Raw genomic sequence first — 23,534 nt, 5'->3', positions numbered from 1 at the left:
CTCATACCCCCACCTCTCCATCACTGCCGTTCTCCTCAACCCTACCCTCTTATCCTGGAAGCTTGCGACCAACTGGGGGGCTGCAGCCAAGACCCTGGAGGTAACTGGGAGGCTGAGCCTGTGGTTGGGGGTCCTCTGAGGGTGAAGGAAACCATGAAATGTATAACAAATGAAAAGTGCGACAGTTTATCAAGATATGATAATAAGTGGAAACGGGGTCTAAAACCCCTTTAAGAAAAGGACATACCGAGTGATAAGAGGGAATAATCTTCATGGCAGTACTTGGAGGGCAGGTGACCCAGGACTGTCGCATAATTGAAACCATAAAAAGAACTGTGAGAGCAATATATTTTAAGACCGTACTTGGTAGCGGAGTAGACCAAGTCTGTATGTGACATTAAGAGATGATAACAAGTGCTTTGAGAACAATACAAAGGATCACAGAGCTTGGCAGGCAAGTGAGCCAAGTCTGTTTGAAACTGGGAGACCTGAGGAAGGAGGAAACCCGGGGTACCGGGCCCACAACAGCTTGGAGGAGCATCCAAGCCACTCTTCTTTGTCGTGGTACTTGGTAAAAGGAAGCCAGGTCTGCCAACCAGGGTCAGGGACCCACCACAGTTTGGAGACTTATCCAAACTCCTTCTTTGTCATAGTGCCTGGTGCAATAGAACCAGGCTTGCTAATCCAAGGGTCGGGGACCCCAAAGACAGAAGCCTGAGAAGGGCCAATTAGGGAACAGAGATATTTCACCATGTGGAACTGTGCTGCAAGCCTGAAGAAGGCTCGGGAAGGGAGATATCCCCCAGCAGTTGACGAACTGCACCCAAAGCCTATGGTAGGCTAGGGAAGGGGAGACATTCCCTCACCACTTAAAGGAACTAATACACCCATGACTGTCCTTTTGTCCAGGGAAAGCGAGTCATTCCTCTGGGTCAGGAAAACCTCCTTTTTATTTAGTTTGACTTGAGTTTGAGGGACATAGCTAGGACTCCGTCATTGGACTTTGAGACTTTTTGTTTTTGACATCCTGACGGTGACAGTAGTTATTTTGGTTGAGGCAGGGAAACCCATCTTATAGTTAGGGCAAGGTAGGCTTTTCTTTTCATTTTCGTAGTATAATAAAGGTTGTCAACCACTATGACCCCTATTTGTCAAGAGTTTTACTACTGCACACTAAAAACTACCATTGCATAGCCCCAGAAGTGATGTACCCCACAAAATCGGCGGATATTAAAGCCACTCTAGCAAGATCCACCATTGATGATACCCTTTCACATGCTTTTGCATCTAAAATTAGATGGCTTTTACATGTAAAAGCCACCCTTACATCTATAAACACTTGGCCTCGGTTTGAACACCCACAATTGATAGAGGGACGCAGCAAAGATGAGGCTAAGGTATTATTGAATTTTCTCCAGGTGCTGAGAGAATCGCTACAACTCGGTAAATCCTTGAATAAACCCCATCTGGTTATCCTATGTCTTAGGATCCTAGACCTGTTCCTCGAATGTACATATTTAGTTTGGTTATGAGTCAATCTTCTCCTTTTGAACTCTGTGATTGAGAAATGGCAGGGAATTAAGTAGAGGTTTTATCAATTCAGGCCTGCACTGCTATATGTTTTGCTGTTGCAAGATCAACCTTGGACACTTAACTCTTTTACTAAGCAGGCACTCCGATTTAGAAAATTGTGTGCGACTTTGAGGATAACGCATGCACTTTATAAAATGGGTTAACAGTTTTAAGTTTTCTAAAAATGTAATTTGAAAAGTCATAAAAGGTTTAGCAACTGAAAGCACACCTAATTCCTACCAGTCTTGGCCCATTACTGGTGTGTTCCACCTTTTTTTTCATTTTTTTTTTATAAGATCAGGCTGGTGGTTGGTTCCCCAACCTGGCCTGAGTTTGTTTCCCCCATTGTATGGTTGATTTTACGTGATCTGATGGTTGATTTTCTCTTGATGTTTAATTTGAACTTTAAGTTTATTATTACATCTCTTTTGGCATTGGTCGGGTCTTGATTGAGTGTTTCAATTGGGTAGGCATCGCTGCCTTTAAACTGGGATTAGCACTCTGCACCATTTTGGATTTGTAAATGTGGGGGGCTTCCATGTGTGTTCCACAGTGCTCGGCAAACTCACAATGAGCAGTGCATAGTGTTTCAGCTGATCACGAGTGTCCTGGTTCTCGCACTCAGGATAAATTATTTGATGGGGCTTCCTGCTCTTTGTTTTTCCTCCGATTTCTGTGTTCTTCTGCGGTTCGCTTCTCCTTCATTGAGTACGGCTGTTAAAGTGAAACTGAGAGTTTGATGCTACTCTGTTCTGATTTAAGAATTATATAAAAAATCATTTACAAGGGATGTGCTTTCCCTTACTAAAAGTGGTCTCTTCTGGGGCATGCTGGGACTGGTAGTCCAGGATTATCTTTTTCAGGGCAGTATGAATCCTTTTGAAGTAAAGAAAATACTGCACCTCCAAGGTGAGGGCAAGCACAGGGAATCCCTTTGGAAGGAATACCTGGTAGCGGTTGGACCAACGCAGTCCCATGTGACTCGCAATGGGGTGTTTCTCCAAGCCTCCAAAGTACTCGTAGAATCCTGCTTCATCTGTGACTATTGAATGGAGTTTTGGAGAAAGCGGCAAAGCTCCAGCTTGCACTGTATCAATTGAAAACCCTTCCGGATGCTGAATTTTGTGTTTCTTCACTCTCATAGTGTTCACCTGGGGTGATTTGTAAGACTGGATACCTTCTCTCATTCCACATTAGATACATTTTCTTGTGGGATACAATATGGACCATACCTTGATCAGGAGACTTCATTGTACTTGACAGAAAAGGGGAGACTGTGGGAACTCTGTGAGATCCCCCATAAACCAACACTGCATCGCTTGGCTGTTGGTTTTCTCAGTCGCCCTCCATGGTCTCCCTAAAGAGGGCATAACCCCTAGAAGAAACCATTTTATCTTTCTCGTTTTTTATAAGACTGAAGGTTAATATTAGGGCAATAGCGTCGAACTTGTAATGTGTGTGCTTCCTTTCCCCCTTCTTCTTTTGTGAATCTGATTTGGGGCCACTTTGGAAGGGTGCCATCAATACACCCTAGAACTGGGTAGGAATTGGCTCCAAATATTGAGATATATTTAAATACATATCTCTATTAATGTATGTGTTCAACTGGGGATCTTATCAGCCTATATGCTAAACACCTTAGGCTCGCGTCAGGTACTATTAGACGGTTGGCACATCATGGCTCACCTACGGTCAGCAGGTAACAAAACAGTTCATGGTAGGATGTATTATTTCTAATACTCCCTTCTTGTGCTCTATATTTGCCAGAATGCACAGTTACAGTTTACATGTCGTTTTTTGGTAACTGTTTTGCAAGCTCGTTTTCCCTGTCCTAACCTCCTACTATAAAGATTTACTTCACATGTACGCTCTTTGAACGAAGTGACCAAATTAAACTGACAGATGAACGTCAATGAAAGCTGATATATAATCGGTTGTACAAATTCTGCATTAAGTTGTTTAATTGAGGTAACATTCTTATTGGGGCCAGCTCTCGAAATACACAGCTCTCGGTTTGTACCCTTTAGAACGTAGAAGCTCGCGTTGCCAGATTTTCTTTTCTTATGTTTAGTACTTTGCTTAAATGCCTTCATCAGTTTTTTTTTTTTATTTTTTATTGAATTGGTTGAAACAAATCAACCTTTCAAAGGAAATAGATTACAAAAAAAAACAAAGATAATAATATCAAAAGGACAAAGTATAAGCTTTAAAACACAAATATTATACAAAAGGTAGAAAGGAAACATAATTAACAAGAAATGGAAATTGTTAAAACAGTCAAATAGTATGCAACAGAACACGACATCTAGTCGCATTATTAAGACTGAACTGTCAAACAGATCAAGCACATGAAACAGAATGAAGCATGATGACAAGTTATCTCTGGCAATACAGTCATTATTACATACCACAATTATCAACAGCACGAAATCAAGAGGCCAGCAACTAGACCTCAATGAAAGTGGCCAAGTGAAATTACAACTGTGTTTATGAATTAAACATCTAAATTTGTCAAGGACAGACTTTCAATGAATTTAGCAACCGCAATTTGAATAGGCAAGTACGCAGAATTCAAAATTGTGAGCCAACATGCCTCATATTCTAGAAAACCCAGATGCCGGCAATGTCGTCCCAAAAACTTAAATCTGTGAAAAGTGAGAGCAGGACACTCAATAATAAGATGCTCCAAAGTCTCAGGTTGGCAACTGTTCTTACAGAAGCGGCAACAATTATCACAATCTGATATTATCTTGCGTCTGTGAAGAATGGCTTTGGTGGGCCAAATGTTAAAACGTAGACGCATGGTTGCAGAGCGGATATTGACTGCTGGAGCTTTGACTAGATACAGAGGAAGTGTTCTCATCTTTTTTGGAGGAAAACGAAGAGCATTGCCATCACAATAAGTTAGGCACGATTCGTTTGTCTTAATCCAGTCAGATTCATAGAGCTGTCGCTTTGCCTTATCAGGGTTATTAATTAATGTGTCAAGAGAAACATCTGCACTGCTTAATGCAGAATATGCAGTAGTCACCCATGAGACAAAAAAATTTTGTGTAGTGTGAAACATATGAAATGCAAGTTCTGAGAGTAAGGTATGATCTCTAGAAGCTAGGAGACATTTCCTGAAGAGCGCACACAAACGCCAGATGTATAAAGTTTCAAGTGAAATTAGTCCCAACTCATATCTAATCCACGAGATGGGGATACAAGCTGGTAATCGTAGTATCTTTTTCCAAAACTGGCTTTCCCATTTGTGAAAGACAATTTTAGCCTGGCATGTGAGAGTTTCAAGACCATACAATATTGATGGCACTGCTTTCTGATTCCAGTAGGCAAGGGCCGGTATAATAGAAAATTTGCCATATCTGGACATAATCAGACTAGCTTGTGACGAGGCCGTTGTCACCTTTTTCAAAACCCAATTAAATGTGCATTAAAGGACCCACGCAACTCAAATAACATGCCTAAATAGGTGTATTGAGGGAATGCCTTCATCAGTACTAACTGCATATTAATGATAGCAGTTTCAAAATGGTTTGAGTACCTGGGCATATAAAAGCAGTGCCTAGCAAATGCCTACCTAATGCATGTACACAAACCTAAACTGTTGGCTTTGCCAATGCTTGTTTTTAACAGGTCTTAAGTGAAGGACACGCACACTGTTTATAATTGAAGTAGCTGAAGGCAGACCTGCTTAAGACATTATTATGCCACTAGCGCATTTACAGCTCCAATTAAGCCATTAACCATCAGAATACTGCTTCGAAATAGCAGTCAAGCACTTTCAATGCAAAGGTTGATGGCTTGATAAGAGATTGCAGTAGGATGTGTTTTGGGTGGAGAGGGGCTAGAAGTGGGTGGTAATAACCATAGCGATTAGCATGGCCATGACTAGTGTGACGAATCCGAGCATGTCGTCCCTTCTCCCTCAGGGTGATACCTTTGCCATGGGGCCAGGGTTGTGCGTCCCAGTACAATAGTCCCCTTGGGGGTGGTACAGAGGGGGAGGATCACATCGGAGAGGAAGCTCCTTATGGGTTTAGGGATGACCCTTCCCAGAGAACATGGTATAATCTAGCTTTATATCAAACCCCTCCTTACCAAACTGGGACTCTTCTTTCCTATCTTTAGATAGAGACAACTTTCTTTGTTGTACAGTCAGTCAACCTAACATCTCAGATCTGACTTAAATACCAGTGGTTTTCCATATAAGTATTATAACAGTACTGTGAAGAAGAAGATGCGCAGGAGGATACCGATCACTCCGCTCACTCCAAAGAACCAGAGTGAACTGCAAAATGAGAACAAACCAACAGGGTGGGAGTTCAAATCTCTGTCAGCTGTAACAGAGAGGAAGAGCTACCCTCTGAGGAGGAAAGACGAGAACTTGCTGGGAGCTGACGAGCCTCCGCAAGAACCACATTGACAATCCCGGTAAAGAAGGGGAAGACGCCACACATGGAAGACGGAGGTACGGTGTACGAAGTCCAGAAAGAAGGAAGCTCCGAGCAAGTATCCGAGGCAGACCCTGAGTCCACAAACCATAGAGCTGCAATTCGAAGCAGAGCTGCTCCGAAAAAGACACCAAAGGCATCGAAGCAACAAGCAGCAAAACCAAGCCCCTCAGAGCGACTGAATCTCGCAATAGGGTCATGTTCCATGGGAGGCGGAACCAAGAGAAAAGGTAAGCAGGCCACAGGCCTAGCAAGAACGACGGAAGGTCTGGGGAAGCCTTGGAAAAGTGGAAAGTACCTAGAAGGGTCAGGGACCCTGAAAGTAGGGTGCCAGTCTGGGACACGCAAACCCCATGAAACATAGAGAAAGAGAGGGTCTGCGATTTTAAAAGAAATCAAAGAAAGAGAAAGAGGAAAAGGGGCTTGGCAGGAGAGTGACCAAGCATGGTAACCACATATTTCAAGTCTGGGACCCGCATCCATGTAAGGAACCAATCCTGAAAAGGAACTAGATGGTGTGGGACCCTGAAGAGTGTTGAGACATTTTAAGAAAGGCATACATGCTTGGCAGGACAGTAAACGGAGTCGTACTACTGCTGCATTGCGAGTCTGGGACCCGCACTCATATGAAACCACAAGAGGCTCTGGAACCCTATAGTGTACTGAAACATTTCAAAGGGACAAAGGTACATGGCAGGAGAGTAAACCAAGTTGTGGTGTTGCCGCATTGTGAGTCTGGGGCTTGCACCCACATGAGAACCAAATGGGAGGGTCTGGGACACTACAAGAAAGGGAAATTGTCCAGAAGGAACTGTACATTTGCCAAAAGAATAAAGCAATATTTTGTGATACGGTTTTGCGAGTGTGGGACTCACACCCATATGAAAGACTAAGAATAACCAGTTAGAAGCCAGAGGAAAGGAGCCAAATCCTGGTTAGTGGAACACTGTTTAAGAAGCCGAAAATGTGTTTTTCCTTTGAACGCTTAAGACTTTGAAGTGGCAAGAGCTGTCACCATTAGTTTACTTTGGTGTTGTGGAGTCGTTACGCGTTAGTCATTTGTTAATAGTGTTAGGGTCAGAAGTAGGGTTTTGAAACACGACAGTGATGGACTATTTTCATTTGGACATTCTGACAGTTTTCCTTAGTTTTCTTTGAGGCAGGGAAACACTGCTTGGTTTTAGGGATAGAAAAAGCCTTTCTCCATCATCTTTTTATGAATAATGGTTTATAACCAAAACAATGCAACACTTGTGTTTGAGCCTTACTCCTGGACCCTCCGAGGGGTCAATGGGTGTGTAAATAACCAAACAACATCTATAAGCTGTGTGTCCCTCCTAATATGCCATCACCCTCTAGTTGTACTCCAATGCAATCGTTTGGCTTATAAATGGAAAATAGCCCAAACCTAAAAGGACTTCTCTGTTGCAAGCAGACCCTAGTGGACATAGAAACACTCTGCCTGTTACCCTTGATAAACCAAGAATGCAGAGAATCCTACTGTCCTCTGACCAAACTGCTCCAGAGAGAAATGATAATGACATTGAAGATGGCAGCCGGAGGTTTTATAACCACCACTTCCTCAAGACTAGAGAATGTTTGGCAGTTATGAGGGAAGACAAGTGCGAACGGGTCATGAGACTTCTTCGAATTGGGTGAGAGTTATGAGAAGGGAAGCAGAAGGGACAAGGAAACAGTAGAGGCTGAAGCCTCTGGGAACTGTCGCCAAGCGAGTGCTACGTGAATGAGGCACTCGGTTGGGGCTGAGCATAGGTGGAAGACTCTACTAGGAATTCCTAGTTGTCGGAGGTGTTCAGAGACCCAGACTCCACAGCTGGAATTCCAGGAGACGGCGTTGCTTGCGGATTAAGAAATGCTGATGATACTATGAGCTCTGTGAGAGGCCTTGCCAGATTTTCAGAGATTCTATTGATATCCAGAGAGCAGACACGGGTGCCTAGTAATGCTGAGATTCCTGGAAAAAACCCTAAGAGAATGTTCAAGAGAAAAGCAAAGTGGAAGAGAGACCCTGGAGGTTCAAGTATGCAAGTTAGGCTGGGCCTGCAGTCAAAGCACCAAAGCCTCCAATAAAGACTGAAAAAGGTAAAGCACAGACACCAAATTCTCGAAGTGTAGTCCAAGTACCAAATTCTCTCATAGAGATGATGATGGAAGAAACGCTCTCATTCTACATGGTACCAAAACGTCTCATAGAGACTGACAATTCCCAGAACTCAGTATCTGAGCTGTCCTCAGATCAAAGTGCCAAATTGTTTAAGAAAGCATTGTGGGAAACATTAAACTTCCAAAGGAGCAAATGGAGACTGTGAGAGAAGGAAACTGAAGACACTGGATTCTGGGAGGTGAAATAGCAAAGTGTTTACAAGAGACTTTGTGAAAAAGACTGGTTTGAAACCTTAGACCGCGCATCTGGGAAATTGAGCACATTTCCTAAAGTGATAATGGTAAATTCATGACCTGAAGCAGTATCCTGACCAGATTATGGACAAATAATTCTTTTAAAAAAAAATGTAATGATAGCTTTCAGTTCACAGTTCATCCAAATTTCTTTCACCGCTTTGCTACAGCACTACAGACATTTAGACTATTTTTATGTGCCTCAGTTGTTACATCGGCCACAACTATGTAGCCAAAGCCTCTTGCATCATGAGAGAATGATTTGATTGATAGAGGTTTACATACACATCCATCAGCCAATAGCTGATTCTCTGTGATATCAAAATCCTGTCATATTAAAAGGATTTATAATGGTCATTTATGCCCTCTACATTATGTATTCAGTGTCACATTGTGGTGATTAAGAACAAGACGAGTTGTGTGGAAAGTAGAAACAATTGCAAGCTTCTTGTCAAAGTGATTTTTAGTGACTTGTAAGCAAAACAGCTTGCAATCACATAGGCCACAAGTGCTTAGCAGGTGCTCGCTCGTCTGAGGTGAAAATATTTGCACACATTGTTGGCATGCTAACTATTTAAGGTATGTTTTTCTCACCTCCCTTATGGTGGAGATTTGTTATAAAATAGGCATGGACACGTTTTCCCTTGAACTTCCAACTACCCAATAGACTCAAAATTAAGTAATGATAAAGTGATACATAGTAGTGAAAGCACGCTGAAGTGATCAAAAAGTTATATGGAATTTGTATGAAACCCCAAGTGCCAACAACTGGATCTTGTAAAAAATAACATTGTTAGATGATTTCTCCTGGATCCAGTTGCTGACATACGGGTTTTTGTGCATCTTCTGAACCGCTGTGAAAAACCTTTTTAGTAGTGTTTTCATGAGCCGTCCTCCCTCTGTCATCAGAGATCCCTGCGTTTTTGCTCCCCTATTCCTTGTGCATATTGTTTTGTTTAGCGGCACCCCACTACTGCCTCGGTGCATCTACAGAGTTCTTTGAGATTGTAAACGTACCCAGATGTAAAATAATAAAAGCGAGATCATACACGTGCAATTTAGTCGGCAGGTTGGATACACGTGCAATTTAGTTGGCAGGTTGGTGGTCAATATGGTTCTTCCCCAGGCTTACAGAGGTGTATTGATATATATTGAGGGGCAGGCAGATCGCTTATGCGTCGAGTGCTTGCCTCTAACGTGGGCAAATCCGAGCCCGTGTCAGGCCCACTCATTACTTCATACTGCCAAGGAGGCTACATTCAGTACTATCAAATTGAGTAATGATAACAGCGCTTAATATCGCGAGGAATCCGTTGTGAACGGCTATATTAAAACCAATATGAAAAAGCATTTATGAAAAAACGTTTAAAAGCAAAAAAATGTGTTTCATCACAGGTTGAATTCAAAGCATTGTCGTGCAAAAATAAAGTAAACGTTCAGAGAAATAGGCACTCATGTGACTCCACTCTCTCAAGGACTTGCACTTGTTTTATATCTGTTTGCAAGTTTTATTTTGCACATTACTAGGGTCAGTTGAGAGTGAACATGGCAGCAACTGTGGGATTATAGTTTACCATGCGGCATCTAGGCCCAGCAAAGGGCACTCGTAGGTCATTTGAGGCAGCACTCGACGTGAACACCAACACCTATTGGCTGTCAATGTATGTTTTTTTGTATCTTGCGCTATAGCCAAAGTGTGCTTGGTTTTCAAGTGAACGGAGGATAGCACAGGGGCAGCGCGCTGGTGTTGGAAGTACGTATGGGAAGCATTGTGCCTCTTTGTGAAAAGGAACCGGCTGAGAAATTCGCAGTATTTCACGTTTTCAGCAAAGCGTTGCATTTGTGTACGCCGCTGCTGCACTTTATACGGAGCAGACGAAAGTTCATTTCGTGTTAATCGGTGTCGGAGGTTATCGGAATGTTTTTTTAAATGAATTACTCAAACAAATGTCATTTCCCTGCAGACAAGACCCTTTCCCGTCACTTGAGCAGGCGTTAACACTTCTTTCGCTTGTCTTTGTCTTCAGCTAATCTCGGCTGTTTAACCTTTGACACCCCCATTATTGTGCGTGTCTGCAAAAACCGACAGCAATTGCAACACAGAATACTTGTAAAGCCTACTTTGAAGACGCCCCTCTATAATAATCCATATGATTTTCTGGTTTGGTTTTGATTTAATTGCCGGATGCCAGGTTTTGTCTTGCACTTTGCATGTGTGCACACTGACAAAGCGCTCTCACTAAAGTACATAAATGAATTCCAGAAAGGGAGACGGCCTATGCAGATCCAGAGGTAGGGTGACCAGATTTAAAAAGTAAAAAAGCGTGAGGGCAACTAACATAAAGGTAGGACTAACTCTTGAAAGTGGCTGTCAAGGCACTACACTTCAATAGATTTTGGAGGAGAAGGTGGTTCAAAAGTGTTACTGTTCAAATAAACATATATTATAATTAATTTATCACAAATGAACACTATCTTAAGTTAAATGCAGCATTTCTTCTGTGTGAGATTGTGCATCCATGCCTGTCGGCTATAAAGACCGATTACCAAAAACCGGGACCACTGCAGTTTCCAATGGAAACATAATCTTGAGAAAGGGGGCAGTGCACCAAAAACCGAGACGTCTGGTCACCCTACCTAAGGGCCAACTGAAAAACAAGAAGGAAAAGCGTGCTTCAGTGCAACAGCACATCACACTTTCCCATCAGACTGCAATACCCAGCAAGCACAAATCGTGTGCCTGATGGGGCCACAAGGGTCCCTTTGTCAAATTGTGCCAGCAACGTTGTTGAAAGCAGGTTACGGTGATGGCTGAATGATGTCAGTGGATGTGATGATGCAGGAAGTACAGTGTTAGCCTTCCATGATGTTTCCCAGATGTTCCAAAAATCACTGTGTAGTAAAGGTAAATCCGAATGATGGCAGGTTCTGGTTCACACCTCACAGTGAGCCCTTTGAAGCAATACAAAAGAAATGGTAGGACAGGAAAAGGTATTTGTGAGAAAAGTGATATTTTAACCCAAACTCTATGGTGTTGTGGTTAGTAGACCTTTTAGGATACAAAAATGATACCTTTCAATGCAAAGCGTGCACAGCATCGGGGAGAGTGAATGTTGTAAGACAAGCACCAGCCATTTTGAGGTATCGCGAATGACAAAAATTTCAAGTAGAAATTGGATCCCTAGAGTTAGAGTAGAGAACACGTGTTCTAACTTGAAACAGACACTTTAGCATGTCCACAAGGCGTGTTTGAGACTAGGTGCTGTATCAGTCAACCACAACATGCGGTCAGTCCAATAAGCTGGCAGACAAAAATATCAGATCATTGTTGGAGGAGCTTGACAAGGGATTGACAATGGAGCTTCTGGAAACTACAGAAATGCAATCCCCCCCCCGCCGCCCGGTGCTCATAAAGAAGGCGGATACAAGTTGATATATTTGGTTCTGTGGCACTTCAATATCGAAATTATGATGGCCAGTTATCTCATTCCCAGCTTTACAAAATTAGTGATTAGTGTTGACACTCACCGAGACATGTGACTGAACCAATACAGATTTGCAAAATGCCCACCATCAAATGTAGTAGCACAAAGAGTTAAAATCACATACACACAGGGATACCATTTGGTCTCTCTTCAGCTACATTAGTCTTTCAGAAGATGATGGACCACATGCTCTGAAGTACAAAATGTGGCATACTTTCAAGATGACTTGCTGATGTATGGAGGATGAAGTTGACCACAACGAAACACTATAAAAGGGTGTTTGACCATTTCAAGCGATTTGGGGGTAGGCAAGCTTACCAAGCCTGATCCCTCAGTGGTTATCGGATATCAGAGGATTACAACATATCTGTAGAAGACATAAGGTAAAGGGGGAAGAATAATCATAGAAAGCAAGAGCAGAGGTAAAATGCTGGGCATGCACTGAGAGAACCAGGTATATACCAAGAGGGCAAAGTAAACCCGAATCCTACGGAGACAAGCGAGAGAAGGATCATTTTGGAATAGAAAGTAATCAACTTTCACCGAAATTGTTTTGTCTGACCACTACGAGGGACAGGATTACATCGGGTTAAGAGACTTTGAGCTGTATTCACTCCAACACCATAGATCTCATTGTTTACTAAATGAAGTTTGTGTGGACCGAAGTGAGCCCGCCCCTGCTCCACTCGTATTGTCTGTAATGATGGAGAGGTGCTGAGCATGCACTGAGGACATGGCTTGGTCCTCTTTCCAGGAGCTCTATTTAAACATTCATTCTTGTTTCAGCTCATAATTTTCATAGCTAGTGTCTCCTTTTGTCCCTAGTTAGAAAATGATAACTTTTACATTTTGTTGTAAATGAAAGATTGCTATAAACTGGTTTCGTTGCTCAGCCAGACTAGTTACTTTATCGCTGGATGGCCCTACAACGCATAGTTACATCAGTGCTCTGCTCAATAAACAGAGATCAGCTAGTTAAGGAGATTTGGAATAGCAAGGATTTTATTTTCCCTCTAAATTGAAGGAGATTCGCCATGCGACAGATGCTGATCGTAAGGGAGTTCCAGTGTTAGGCTGCAAGAAACATACAAGCCCGACCTAGGACTCAAGCTCATTTGAAACTAGGAATGTAGAGTTAGTTTGAGGATCTGGACCTTAGGGCACAAGCAGGCATATTTATTTCTAAACTATTTTTAATGTTGAGGGAACAGTGTCTGAAGATGGATGTATAGGCTAGAGTGAGACGTTTGAATATAGACTAGGATTTTACAGGAAAACGTTTTCTGAGCACAGGAGTAATATGCTTGGTGTATTTGTTAATGTAGGGCTGACGTCAGATCCCTGCACTCTAAAATATTCCACCTCTCAAGTTGTGAATGCACATTGTCATTAAACCAAGTTTATTTCAAAACGGCTGCTGGGAGAGAGGCTAGACAACTTCTTGGAAATTGAACTAACCCGAGTCTCCCTGAATCACAGAACAGGTACAGTATATATACATTTCCAGAATAGTCAACACACTCCCAAATTTCCCTCATGTTCCCTTACTCATAGCCCAGAATAAAATTGGTTTAGCCCTGTACAAGGAAATCTAGTTCCCACAATCTGATTGGCAGTGGCACCATCCCCTTAGACCTACAATTTCACAGCATTGCAAATATAAGTCCAACCCCCTTCTTGGGTTCCTTCCTGCAAGATACACAACCCTAACATGGGTATACAATACAGCTTTAGTACCGTTTCCACTAGGTCACAGACCTCCAACACTAAATCTGACACTCATGGCTTATGTATGTACACTTTATGGGGCTATAACAAGACTCCTGATGGAAACAAGATGGAAAAGACTCCTTCCATCAGACACTAACTCTTCGAATGTTTGGAGAAGCCAAGAGTATAATGGCCAGATGTATTGAAATGGTGGTCGCATAATGAAAGGGGGCGAGAGGATTCCAAGAAGAAGTATCCACCATGTCAGAGTGTTTAGTTTTATTCTTCCTAATCTATTTGACCTTCTCATAGCGTGCGGTCATCTAAGCTTCCAGTCACCCTTTTTCAGTGGAAGCCACTAACCCCAGATTGACACTGCCAGGTGGAAGATGCTTCTTCAGCCACTCTAACAACAATTTCCAACCTGGAAACCCCGAGCGCTCTGCAGTCTATTTCAGCTCCAAATAAGCACTCCCATGTATTTTCAGCTGTCACTCTGCCATTGATACATTTTCCCTTAGCCAGACAGTTTTCCGAACAAGCTAGAATTTTATTTCCCAAACCCAGGCCTCTGCTTAAGTGTGTTCAAAACTACTGCATCCCCTCATAAGGGGTTCCCCATTCAAGAGCCTTTTTCCTCTTTGTATGATGCTCTGAGCTTTAAATCTCATTGTGCTAAGTTGCACAATGTGTTGCCGTATTATGTTCACACAATCTTCATTATATTGCTACATGTGTGCAAATCTAAATATATCACACTAGACACAAAGTAACACTAAAAGAAACATTTAACAAACCTTAATAAACTATTCTACATACATGCAAAACTGCAACATTGTAACAATATCACATCAGTTCTTGACATTCATATGAGGTGCGCATTGTGAATATTTCTTTTCTGTTGAGATAAAATCCATCTACCCCAACATTACTATCCGTGCTGCACTGTTTTGAAGGATTTGAAGAAGGTTGATTTATTTCAGAGCCCCGTCGTACGATGTGTTATAATAGTATGTTTGAACTGTTGATGGCTCCAAGTATAGTTGCAGAGCGTGTCTTGGAGTGCAAGTTGCATAAGCTGCAGTAAGTGTACATTTCCACAACTGATGACTGAATTAATTTAAGCTTGAATTGAAAGGGTAGCAGCAAATATGACACTGAGTCTTTACTTTTTGAGAGGCAGGAACGGAGTCTGAGAAATGGCTTTCCAGATAAACTTGGGAAACTGAGCGAAGGGATTTGGGGAAGAAAAGGAGGTGTTTAGTTTTTCAGATTGTAGTCGTAGTAGGTTATCTGCCACCCATATTTTGATGTTATCGAAGATAAGTTGTATTTGTTTGCTCTTGGAGTGTGTGTTCTTATCCAGCTTAAAGGCAAGTTGTGTGTCAGACAGGAGATCATCCAGTGGTTTCAGGTAAGTGTTAAACAAGAATGGTGATATACATGAGCCCTGAAGGACCCTGTATGTGACTAATTCACAATCTTTACAATAGAGGATGTTAGGAAGGAAGGAATCAACAAAACTGTGTTGTCTGGGGCGCCAATAGGCGTAATTATTTTGCAAATAGATTCATACTTTTTGGCTTTAATGTTTTTAAAAAAATGTGTTTTATTTATTTTCAAACACAAAACAGTATCCACGGCTAACTACTAATGGCACCGTATAAACCTACCCCATCATCCCTCGCCCAATGCCACCCCCACCCACCCAACTCTCCCCCCCCAACATGCCTGCATCGGGCTTATTCTATAGGTGTACTACTTTTCAACAAGTCAGAGCCACACCGGAACCCGCAGCGATCAATACGCTGTGGCTTCTTCCGTGGCTGTCCTGGCAAACAGAGATTGCAGTATCCCTACCTATTCACCTATTCCCACCCCCGCGCCTTCCTCATGGTCCCGTTGCACTGCTCCTTTCCATGCTGCTGTTTCTGCCTTTCCCCACCTATACAGGTCCTTCCACAACAGCCTTTAAAGGATTTCGATGTCATAGCAATTCTACGATTGGCTAGAATACACTCTAGATATTTCAATTTGGTGACATGTTTCCGACCCTTGGGATGTGGAAAACAGCCCAGCAGACATTCACCCGGGGAGAGCACTTCCAGTTCCACCCCTCCCTTTCGAAGTCTATTTGCCACCTCCTGCCAATAACGCACCACCACTGGACATGCTGAAAACATATGGAGGATACCCCCATCCATCGCATTGCACCTGGGGCATCCACGTGCTTCTGCTCCTGGAAATCTAGATATCCGCGGAGGCGTCATATAGGCTCTATGCGTCGCTAGCAGTTGTATAAACTGCATGCTCGCATTTCGTGGCACTGTCTTGTGGTATCCCAGTATTCTTTCCCATGTGCCTCTGCAAGGGTTAACCCTAAATCCTCCTCTCATTTAACCTTTATCGCCAGCGGGCGGGTGGCCTGCTAGTCAGCAAAAGGTCATATATCCTTGATATGGTATGCCCGCCCTTAGCTATATAATATAGTGTATCTACTATCAAATGCTTTTCCATTAGCTCACTAATTGCAGGCCGCCTCCGTACAATATGCCTCTTAATTGTATTCTGTAGCATATATTGGCCAGTGTGCATACCCGTCTGCCTAGCCAATTCTTCAAAGGATGCAACGGCCGTATTCTGGAACATACCCTCTATAGTGGCCACCCCACAAGCTTCCCAATACTTGCTTATTCCTATTCTCGCCTGGGTTGATGATGACATTACCGAAAACAGCAGGATCTGAGCCGATATTTGGTCGATCAGTCCCATCACTGCCAGGTCCCTGTTCCACATTTTCACCCTTATGGACACTAGGTACGACCATCTAACCCCTCCCTCCCCCTTGAGGTTTCTTGAACCACAATCTCTTTTAGATAATGACGCAGCCTGTTGGGCTGCAACATCAATGTATCCGGGGTAGGGTCATCTGCAAGCCAGTCTACCACAAATTGCATTTTCCCTGCTATGTAATATAATTCAAAGTGTGCAATCCTGATACCTCCCTCTGCGTGCAGCCTGTACAATGAAGACAGCGTTATTCTATTCCTCCCATTATGCCAAAAAAACATCTGCTAATACCGTCCAATGCTTTAAAGAAGGGCCTAGATATATAAAACGGGACATTTACGGAAAAATGTAGTAATCTGGACAGTACCACCATCTTCAGCAAAGCTGCCCTCCCCATCATTGAAAGAAGCAATTTAGTCCAGAACTTCATGCAGCTCTTGATACCCCCCAGAGCTTGTAGTGTGTTGTGGATGTGTTCATCCGCTGGGTCATGCTATACATTGACTCCCAGATACCTAAATGTGCGCACTTTCCATTGCAGGAGGAGCACAGGCAACGCCCCCTGCGCTCTCATCCAATCCCGTTAGCGGTAATAGTGCCGATTTATCCATACTAATTACAATCGCTGACAGTTCCGCAAATAATGCCTTGGCTTCCAACAGCAGCTCCAAATTGTCCTCAGGGTTCTGAATATACAACAGCGTGTCATCTGGATATAGGGATATTGGATGTCTGACCCCATCAATTTCAAGCCCTGCATCCCTGTAGTCCTTCCGGAGGTACTGTGCTATCGGCTCCATAGCTAGGACATGGAGCAGTGGTGATAAGGGGCAGCCCTGTCTCATGCCCTTTTCTTATTCCTATGCTTCCGAAATAGGTTTGCCCATTTAACCCTAGCCATCGGCTTGGTGTATACTAGTTGAACCCATTTGATGTATGCTTGGCCAAATCCAAAAGTACGCAGAGTTGCATAAAGCCATTCCCACCGTACTGAATCAAACGCTTTGACTGCATCTAGTGTAGCTATAGCGCACAGAGTTTCCCAGGATGCCGTCCTATCTATCACATGATGTAATCTCCTTAAGTTCCAGGCCATACTCCGCCCCCGGGACATAGTCCGTCTGATCGGGCTGCACTAGCTTATGTATCACCCTTTGCATTCTAGCCGCTAGTATGGAGGTTAATATCTTACTTTCTTGATTCAACATTGACAACGGCCTGTAGGAACTACATTCCGTATGGATTTTATGGGGTTTGAGGAGAGGAGTTATAACTGACTCTCAGACTAAGTCGAAGGGCCCCTGCCTCATAAGAATCATTGAAAGTACTAAACAAATGGGGGAGGCTAATACTTGTGCGTATTTTTTATATAATTCGCTAGGCAGTCCATCCGAGCCCGGTGTCTTCACCTTTGGCAAACCCGCAATAGTTTTTTTGTATATCTTCTAAGGCTATGGGTGCATCTAAGCCCTCTCTTTCCTCCTGGGATAGTGCTGGTAGCTCAATCTCTTGCAACACATTCTCTAGGTGGGCAGGTGGCACTGAGGGACCTTGTCGGTACAGTTGTTAACATTCTTGAAAAGCCTCATGGATCCCTGTCTGAGTATAACATAAGTTCCCTTGCCCTTGGTTTATCAAATGTCTGGGGGCATGATGCACTTCTCTCTTATATAACCATGCTAGCAGTCAACTGGGCTTATTCCCTTCTTTGTGCTGATTCTCCGTGTATCTTGCAAAGCTATGTTTGCCCGGCCTCTCCCAACAATCCATACATTTCGGTTTTAGATCCCTCACCTCTTCTTCCATGTCTGGGTGTTGCACTCTGGACTGCTCTAGTGTCCTCAATCACTTTGCTGCGATGGCTAGCTCTCTGTTAATAGTTGCCTGAACGCTGCTAGTCCCCGCCATTGCGGCGACTCTAACCACCACCTTCAGTGCCTCCCAAAAGGTGCCGGCGCTGGGTACGTTGCCCAGGTTATGCGAGACTTATTCGGCGATGCATTTTTTAATGCACTTGCGAAATAGGGGGGGTCTCTCAGCGATTCACTCCTAAGTTTCCATGTGGGTATTGGGGCCTAAGGGGATACATATTGCCACTGTAGGCTGAGAGGGGAGTGATCCGACAAAACCCTACTCTTATACTGGGCATGCGTAATACGGTGTGCCTCCTCCCTGCCCACAAAAATTAATCTACTCTGGTATATACTGTTTGCAGAGCCGAGAAGTGCGAATAGTGCTTGGCGTCTGGGCGCAGACTTCTGCAGGCATCTTCCAAGTCAAAGGAATCCAGGAGAGTCCTTAATGTCCTGGCAGGCAGAGCTAGTTTCATGTATTTGGCATCTGACCTATCCAGGAGTGGGTTTAGCGCGCAATTAAAGTCTCCTCCCCAAATCATATTACTGTCTCGGTAGGGGCCTAGTCGTGGATATAAAGTCTGGAAAACCTTGGCGGCACTGTGTTTGGGGGAATACGTGTTAACCAGGCATGTGTCTATATTTTCTAAAAGACCTTGTACCAACATCATCCTGCACTCATTGTCAGATTTAGTATGGGTAACCTTGAAGGGTACTGAGGGTGCTGTCCATCAGCGCCTTGGTGTAAAGCGCTCTATAAATAAATAAATCAAAATTAAGACCCCGCAAGCATAGGCGGAGTATGGGGATCCAAACAATTGCCCTTTCCATTTACTTGTTAAAAGTGCATGTCTTTATGTCGTGAGGTGCGTTTACTGCAATAAAGCAATATCCACTTCACATCTCTTAAGATATGAGAATTCTATATTCCTCTTTACATAAGCTTTCAACCCCCAAAAATTCAAGGTAAGTACATTTATAGTCCCTGCCATTTGCATCTATCCCTCTCTGGCCTGCCATCTGTCCCACACAGTGTGATGGGCATCCCCTGTCACGCCTATAGTGCTCCCACCCGGTATGCTGTGTTGCTTAACCCTTTGAACGTACATGCAGGCCGCCCATTCCTCTTTTGAACTTCCCCAACTGAAAACAACTGCCCAGCTTGGTTACCCTTGCTCAAGCATGTCCGCCTCCTGCATTCGCCCCAGGGGGCCTTTCCCAGGGCTGGTGCACAACGGATGGGCACAATAACAAGTGCCCTAAAGAAATAGAACTTCAAGGGCGCGGCAGGCGCAGTCAAGGGCCTGGCCACCTCTTGGTTGTTGTAATGCAGCAACTGCTAACAAACCCACCACATATAGAACAAAACCATCACAAGCCATCAGAACCAACTTCGCAGGGAAATGTCTCCTTAATAAACAGCCTGTTAGACTGCAGGTGTCAGTTCAATTGCCCCACGGGAGCCCTCAGCTGTGCAGGTCCAATCGTCCAAACTGTCTGTTATCTCTCACCTCCTGTTCAGGTGCGCTTCCTTTGTTCTTTCCTCGATTGTCTTCTCTCTTCTTCACAGGATCCTATCCTCTCTCTGTCCATCCATGCATGCGCTTCTTCCGGGAGTTAAAAAAACTAGGTCCTATTTTTATATATGACCTTAAGTCGTGCAGGGTAAGACAACATGTATTTCAATCCTGCCACGCGAAGTCTGGCTTTAACTGCTGAAAATTGCACCCTGCTCTTCTGCACTTGGAATTGTATAATCAAGGTAGACCACCAATTCCGCGGAGGCTCTCTTCAGTTCTCTGCCTTGCCTGGAGTAAGCCAGTATTTTTCCCTATCCTTATAGTTCAGGACTTTGGCGTTGACCGGTCGCGGGGGAGCCCCCTGGGGCGGTCTTCTGGTTAGTGCCCTGTGTGCCCTCTCAATTGTAAATCCTTGTGTGAGGTTCCCTGGGTCTATCTCCTGAAGCAGCATGTTTTCGATATACGTCATCGGTTCTGCGCCTCCTCCACCTTCCAGCAGCCTACTATGTGTATATTATTTTTCGGGGTTTATCCTTCTGCCTCTTCCACTCTGTTCTCCAGAAGGCTGACTCTTTGCTGCAGGACATGAACATTTGCCTGTGTGTCCCGGAGCGCTCCTGAGCTCTCCTTCACCTGCGTCTCCAGTGTGGAAGTACGCTCTGCTAGGCCCCTCACGTCCTGGCGCAACAGCCCCACATCCAGTTGCACCGACCTCTATTTGTGTCCCAAAGGAGGCCTTCAAATCTGCTATGGCTAGCAATACTTGCTTATGCAGCTCCATTGCGCTCCCTTCTTTCTCCTGCTCCGAGTCCATGCTACCCGCAGGCGCTTGCTGCTTGGGCCTCGCAAAGTTGTCCATAGTAGACTGATTCACCTTGGCCTTTGAAGACTTGAGGCATTCAGCCAATCTATCTACTGCCCAGTTGGCCTCGTTCACTTCCTGCTAGGATGGTGATATTCAGTAGCTCCCGGTTATGTATTGTCCAGGGAGCCGCACCTGCAAGCTTGCACTGTGATATAAGGAGCCCTGGCAATGCTTTCCCCTAAAGTTGGCCTTCGTGTATAGTCCTTCCAAAGGGGGAGCTATTGCTGGCCCTTAGACATCCATGTCTCCTCCCAGCACTTTGTGCTCCTGAGCAGCTTGCCCTTCTTATCCCACACCACGGCTTACCTTCCGGATCCTTGCCTGGTGCATGTGTGCTAGTATTGGGGTCTGGTTGCTTTCTAATAGCGACTCAGGCAGTCCAATTACAACAGCTGTCCAATCTCTGAGAAATATGGGGCTTGTCTTTAATGTAGTTGTGAATGCCCCACACCACTCACTTTAGGAATGACATGTAATTATCATAGAAACGAAGGAAAAAAGGTGCCTCAAGAGAACATATTGTATTTCTTTGTTGATGATCTGTCCTCTTCTATCCAGACAACAAAGAAGCTTCATCTCCGCATGTTGTGGTGGAGATTTCACACTGGTCCTCCTTTCAATGTAGTGCTAGTTAAAACTCAACGTGCAGTGATTTTAATGGGTGCCCTGTCCCTAGAAATATGTGGGTTTCATGCAAGTGGTATAATACTAAATTATATGGGTGTAGTAGTTGGAATCTTTATAATAATATTAATAATATCCTACAAGAGACGTGGAGATGGCTGAACCACACTAAACGCGAATACTTGTTCTACTCTGGGGTACACAAATTATACACAAGAATACTATATTTTCACGGAAAGGGAACACCTCGGGAATGCAATAGGCGCAACAAATGAGGGAAGGACACTATCTGACCATTCCCCTCTGATACTCAAATGGGCCCTCACAGATTGCCCAAAGCCCATCCCCACATGGAGACTCAGAGCAGAAGCACTGTGAGACACGGCCTTTAGAAGGAGTTGAGATCCCAATCGGATCAGTACTTTGAGCTTAATTTGGACATTGCAAAAGACACCAGTGTTGAGTGGGAGGCATACAAAGTGGTCATAAGGGGTGCAGTGATAGCCACGATAGGGGGCACTCAAAAAACATGGGAGCAGATACTGAAAAAGCCCACATGCAAATCAATTGCAGTGTATGGAACAGTGGAAGAAGCTGGGAGACTTTAGCTTCCGGAGATATATGGAAAAATACATGGTCAGGGAGATAAACTGGGCAGACTACTAGCCTAGCTAGTCAAAGGACTAGACAAGAGAGAAGAGATAGGAGAAATCATTGATGAGGGAGGACAGCTGAGGAGGTCACAACATGAAATTAACCGAGCCTTCGAGAGCTTTTACGCCACATTATATGAAGACCCCTCCCCCTCTAATAGAACCGAAATACTAGACATAGGGCTGCCAACTCAAACAGCGGAACAGCGAGAGATACTAGACAACCCACTCACGTTAGAAGAGATACAAGTGGTCATAACCTTGTTACCCACAGGCAAGGTGCCTGGCTGTGATGGACTGCCCCCCAAATTTTACAAAGAATATGCAGACATATTGGCACCAAGGCTACTACAGGTCCTACAGGAAGCGTATGAAAAGGGCACCTTGCCGGAATCAATGGAACAAGCAGTCATACTTCCTCTTTTAAAACCTGGCAAAGACCACACACTGTGTGAATCCTATCGTCCCATAGCACTGATAAATCAGGACACAAAAATACTTACCGCAATCCTCGCAGATCGCCTCAAGAGTGATCTCCACACTGATTCATCCGGACCAGACCGGTTATGTACCCGGGAGGGCCACAACAGCCAACGCCCGCAGGCAGTCCTAGCAGAAACACGCACTCGACCCGATGATTGCGTGGTACCGGCCCTAGACGCCATAAAGGCCTTCGACTTCGTAAAATGGGAGTGGATGTTTGCTACACTAGAACACCACGGGATAGGCCAGGGGTTCATGGGATGGATTTGTATGCTATATGCAACACCGACAGCCAATGTACGAACCGGAAAATACATTTCTGACCCATTCCGGATTTTCCGAGGTACCAAGCATGGTTGTCCGCTCTCACCACTTCTGTACATTTTAGCGCTAGAACCCCTAGCCAAATACATGAGGGACATGTTCCGAGTTACGGGGCTGCTCGTCAATAGGATTACACATGTCATATCCTTTTATCCAGATGCCATCCTTCCATTCATACAAAATCCAAAAAACACACTAGGATTGTATCTCGAGGTGCTAGATAACTTTGTACGCCTCTAGGGATAGATATTAGTAAAGCCAAGTCATGCCTGTTTCCCCTAGCAGGCTGGGCGGGAAACACAGCGGAGCAACTCCCTTGCTTGGAACTGAAATGAAACACCTGCACATTCCGCTACTTAGGTGTGAACATACACCATTCATTAGAAGATACACATAAGGCCAATACACTGCAAGCCAAACACAACATAGACGTCTCCATCAAATTCTGGGAGAAGCTCCCTTTGTCAGTGGTGGGCCGAGTGTCCCTAGTAAGATGATCATATTACCTAGGTTATTGTACCACTTCAGTAACGTGCCCTACCTCATCGCGAAAAAGTTTTTCTTCATAGACCTTAACACCACACTAAATAGCTTCCTATTGCGAAAGGGGAGGAAAAGAGTAGCCATGGAAACACTCTGCAGAGAATATGCTGTGGGAGGACTGCGGCTTCTGCATTTCAAACTATACTATCTTGCGGGATAGCTGCAGCATGTAGCCAACTGGCTCGCAGATATGGAAATAGTGGAGCACACCCTCCTAAACAAGGGTGTGTCCCCGTACCT

The 23,534-nt window shown here is 44.1% G+C and overlaps 1 protein-coding gene across 1 annotated transcript in view; it reads left to right on the top strand.

Moving 5' to 3' along the window:
• The window catches only part of DPCD (deleted in primary ciliary dyskinesia homolog (mouse)), a 387,341-nt gene that overhangs the window by 236,611 nt on the left and 127,196 nt on the right, over positions 1-23,534 (top strand). The window lies entirely within an intron of this gene.

The sequence above is a fragment of the Ambystoma mexicanum genome, chromosome 8, assembly GCF_040938575.1.
Source record: "Ambystoma mexicanum isolate Mex_15411 chromosome 8, UKY_AmexF1_1, whole genome shotgun sequence".
Taxonomy (NCBI): Eukaryota; Metazoa; Chordata; class Amphibia; order Caudata; family Ambystomatidae; genus Ambystoma; species Ambystoma mexicanum.
Note: the sequence above shows the minus strand (reverse complement) of the source record. Positions and strands in the feature narration are given on the sequence as shown.